The sequence below is a fragment of the Callospermophilus lateralis genome, chromosome 1 (assembly GCF_048772815.1).
Source record: "Callospermophilus lateralis isolate mCalLat2 chromosome 1, mCalLat2.hap1, whole genome shotgun sequence".
Classification (NCBI taxonomy): domain Eukaryota; kingdom Metazoa; phylum Chordata; class Mammalia; order Rodentia; family Sciuridae; genus Callospermophilus; species Callospermophilus lateralis.
In genome coordinates this window covers 217,699,853-217,704,848 of record NC_135305.1, presented here as the reverse complement: position 1 = coordinate 217,704,848, position 4,996 = coordinate 217,699,853, and the positions used below count along the sequence as shown (strand labels likewise).

Genomic DNA, 4,996 nt, shown 5'->3' with positions numbered 1-4,996 from the left:
GCAAACATCAAGTTGAGATGTAGTGACATAAAATGTAAAAGGAGGAGAGGTGGGGAATACAACTGAGGGTAACAGAGTGATCATCATAAAAGTTTCAGACAAAGTACTCACAGGGATATTTTGATTAAAGACAGAGAAACAGAGTGGGTGAGGGGTGAAAGCCTATATAATTTAGAGGTAGAATTTCTTGACACAGAATTTCTTTTGCTGGTACTTTTGCCGGCTCAAGAGCCCAGGACCAGTATTCTTGTCACTGAACATAAAATGTTCTGCCAAGAAGTTTCTTAAGGGCCCTCTAAATGTATGTATCCCTCAAGGTATAGATGAAGGGGTTCAGCATGGGGGTGACCACAGTATGCATCATGGAGGTCATCATGCCCTTCCAGGAAGATGATGATGCTTCAGAACTGAGGTATACACCAAGACCTGTCACATAGAATAAAGAAACCACAGACAGATAAGACCAACAGGTAGAAAAAGCTTTATATTTTCCATATGTTGATGGAATTCTCAGGATGGAAGAGACAATCTGGGTATAAGAGAAAAGGATCCCTGAAAAGGGAACAAATCCAAGAAGGCCAGTCACCACGTAGAGTATTATGTGATTGATCACTGTGTCTGAACAAGCTAGTATGGTGGCCTGAGCAAGTTCACAGTAAAAGTGTCGAATTTCCCAATTGGTACAGAATGATAGATGCAGCACCAACAGACTATGGATCAGAGAATATGACAAGGTGATTAACCAGGATGTAAGAACCCGGAGGTCACACAGATGGGAGTTCATGATGACTGGATAGTATAGGGGATGACAGATGGCTACAAACCGGTCATAAGCCATCACAGTGAGAAGGAAGGTATCCATGCCTCCAAAAACCATTAAAAATACATCTGGGTGATGCAGCCTGCATAGGTGATGGGTCTGCTCTGTGTCTGGATGTTCACCAGCATCTTTGGGACGGTTGTAGAGATGAAACCAATGTCAGCAAAGGACAGATTGAAGAGAAAGAAGTACATGGGCATATGAAGATGGGAATCTGAGACAATGGCTATGATGATGAATAAATTCCCAAGGAAGATGTCTATAAACATGGATAGGAACAATCCAGATAAATCAGTTGATGTTCTGAGTCTTGGAAAAATCCCAGGAATATAAATTCTAAAGCATTTGTTTGATTTCCTAGTCCCATGTTATTGACACATTAGCTAGACAATTAAAGAGAAAGAACATGAAATAGACACCAGACAGACTATCTCGGCTTCTTTATTTCTTGAGGTAAAAAAATTGGGCATGAAATCCTTAGTATTATAGAATCTAGAAAACCTACATTCTGTCATTCATTATAGGCAACATTTCATGATATTGACAAATCCATGTCTATTGGCCTATGGGAGACTCACCCATTCCCTTTGTCTCTGCCTTAGAATTAATAACTACAGAAAGTTAGAAGGAATTTTAGATCTTAGGGATAAAACAATCCACACCTGCTCCAATACACATGGGGCCCAGAGACCTAAAGAAAGGTCTGAGTTATCTTCCTTGTGTGTGGCAGGACTGGGACTCAGAGGAGGGTCAGATGACTCTGAGCAATAAGAAAATTTGAGAGGAGGGGAAATATCTGAAAAAAATACTTCAGGATGAGCAAGATGAGTAGGATTTCAGTTTCCAAAGGAAAGGAAGAAATAACAGAAGAGGAGGTCAGAAGGAAGGAAGGGAGAGAGGGAGAGAGGAAGGGAAGGAGGGAGGAAAATAAAATATTCTCAACAAATGATAAACCATGTTAACAAATGACTAGTAGGTAGTGTACCTGTGATCCTCAACATTCTAGAGAAACAAGTGCTTTCTGCACATTTGCTACATGCTATTATACAGGTGCTCTTCACCTATAATAAATCAACTGATTGGTCAAACAGTCAAGGAAAACATAATTATCAAGGTTTAAACCATTGCAATGCCATAAGACATGGAAAAGGTCACAAAGAGATGTGGGGATTTCGGTTTGGCCCTGGCTTTGATTTTTTTTTTTTTTTTTTGGTTTTGTTCTCATTTAGGTTTTGGGAGTTCGGGGGTGAATAGTGTTGTTATTGTTTGGGGTTTTTTACTGTTCTTGTTTTGTTTTGCTTGCTTGTATTAAGGATCAAACACAGGGACTCTCACATGCTAACATTCAGCTACAACCCCAGCCCTCTTTATTTTTTTTTATACAAGATCTCAATAGGTTGCCCAGGCTGCCAATATTTCTAAAATGAAAAACTGGTTATTTTATTTCCCTGACTGAAATTTTTAGATGTCTTTCTGATGCTGTTCAGGATGATACAACAAAATATCACAACTCCATGGTTAACAAACAACAGAAATTTATTTCTCTCTGTTCTGATGACTGGAAAGTCCACCATCAAAGCACTGAGGGACCCAGTGTCTTATGGGAGCCCATTTTTTTTGTTCATAGATGGCACTATCTTGATGTGTCCTCACATGGTGGGAGAAAGTGAAAAAGCTCCTTAGAGCCTATTCTATAAGGACACTGATCCCATTCATGAAGCTTCACTCTCAAGATGTAATTACCTGTCAAGAGGGCCCATCTCCTAATACCATGGCCTTGGGGGTTAGGATTTCAATGCGTGATTTTTTTTTCAGGCCAGTCATTCTGAAAATATCTGGAAATCTTGATCTATCATGGGTCCACTCTGATCCTACAGCCTCATTTCTCAGCACTTCTCAACTGTTACTCTAAATTCTGAACATATTGAAAAGCTTCCTTGTATCAAAATGGGACAGAGCCTCTTATATAACCATGATTTTCAAGCACTCTTCCCTCTAATTTCTTCCTGTATTTCTATACTTGACACAGATCTCCCCTGTTTAGGCTATTTCCAACCCCATCCATCCTCAATTCCAACTGATTTCTTGGCATAGAGGATAACTCATATAGTTTGGGGCTAAATTAATGAATGGATGAGCCCACAATTTTTTTTCCATTGCTGTGACTCATCTAGTATACCCTTGGTGTCTGTTACTCCAAAATCTTCAGCAACCCTTGTCCCCAAGGGAATTAATATACAGAGATGTGATAAAAGGAATGAAAAGTTTTTGAAAGAGGAAAGGAAGAGAGAAGAGGGAATATGTTTTTATTCATTAAATAACCAGGCCCTCCTCTCAAGCTTAGGCAGGATATATCCAGAAGTTAGCACATCCCAAATGCAACAGTGTAGCCAGCCCATCTTTTCTTGCCCTTCTACTTACTCTCTCACCAGGAATCCTTTCCCACGGAAACATCAGCAACTTCCTCTCCACAAGCTTTGTCTGAGTCACTTACATACATGTCCTTGGGTTTCTGTCCTCTTTTACAATGAAAACAAAAGGAAGAATAAATAGGGGAATCACACATTTACATGAAATTCACAGAGAACTGTCATAACAGTAGTTCTGGTGGGATTATAAATAAGGGGAGTCATCATTTTCATTTCTGTCTTGGAAGTTCCTCAGTGTTTATATTTGTCCTTTCACTTGCATGTAGAACAGCTGAATACTTTCCATCTCTGATTGAGGAAGTCCTCTCTCTGTGTTCTCTCCCCAAACACCACTTTCCCAAAGAGAACAATAGAAGGCAAATAAATGAGAACATTTCCTCCACTGCGTCTGGTTGCAGAAGCCTCAGAACATAAAAAAGAAAAGAGTCATGCCGAGAAAATGCCCTACTCTCCTTCCCAGTGGTATGCCAAGCATCCCCCCATCCATTCAGGGGCCTATGAGAACAGTGGGATATCAGTCTTCCACAAGTAATTAATGAGCACCAGAGAGGAGAGTACTCCAAAGTATTCTTATGACCTCTGCTGATTTGGGGAATGGTTAATGAAAGGATTGGCCTCTGAAGCTGGAATCTCTTCTCAGCTCTATATTAGGTCCTCGGAGAAAAAGATATATAGTCTACACAAACATTCAGGTTATAGAAAGGAAGTGCTTTTATGAAAGCACTTCTCCCTTAAATGTTTCTGCTGAGAACCATAGATACAGGTGAAGTGGGGAAGAAGGCCAGGTCTGTCGGGAGAAACAGGGGTGTTACTAAGCACGTGACAGTGACAACAGAATTCAGAAAGGCTTGTTCTAGTCTATGAAGGAATGAAGACTGGAGTTCTTGGGTCAGACAACAAAAAATGACTAGAAAAGACCAAGACTTTACTACAAAGCATACATTTGTAAAACCCAGACTTGTAACTCTAACACTGGATTGTGTTATCCACAGCAATTCTGTGCTGTCAGGGTGCCCTGAAGACCAACACAGAGTAACCCTCCCCATAACCTCCTCAGCTATCCACCCAAATAATATACAATCAAAGTAAAACTTCACTATACATAGGCAAGTTTAAGCAACTAATCTAGTCCTTCTACTTTCCAAGCAAATATTCTTGAGAGCTCCCTCTCCATGAATATCATCTCATTTCCCTCATCACTTACTGGGATATGTAGGCTTGGCAGCATGGACCCACTGCAGGGCCAACTTCCTCAAATTGTGTTCTCTGATGAAGACAGAAGATCTGTCCACTGAAAGAGAAGGGAGACAGAGCCAGGCATATGGTATGGGGTCTGGTTGACTCCTTCTGGAGAAGGCATGAGTGTCTTAGCCTGGCACTTAAAGGCCTTGGTGACTATAAGCTGATGAGTTTCAAGTTGCACCCCGGAGGCTGTATCCCCACTGAAATTTATTAAACAAATTGATCAATGGTATGTTCCTTCCTTGATCAGTTTGGCTCCATAAGGGCAGAAATACACAGGAAGAAGTCTCTAACTCATCAATTCCTTATTCCAGAGAGACTAACTATAGGTCCATCAGGGTTCCTCTCTCCTGTGTTCCTCTCCTCTGGGAAGAGTCACTAGTCTTGCTAGATTCCCTCTTGGTGACAAATGTCACCATTTTCCACTTACAGTTTCCTAATCAGGCAGATGGCTGAGTAGCAAAGGGTCTCAGGATTCTCTGCGGTAGGGATTCTCAAATTTTCT

The 4,996-nt window shown here is 40.8% G+C and overlaps 1 pseudogene; it reads right to left on the bottom strand.

Moving 5' to 3' along the window:
* Window positions 1-250: 250 nt before the first annotated feature.
* Window positions 251-1,187, bottom strand: LOC143394839 (olfactory receptor 7C1-like; annotated as a pseudogene).
* Between the last annotated feature and the right edge of the window lie 3,809 nt (window positions 1,188-4,996).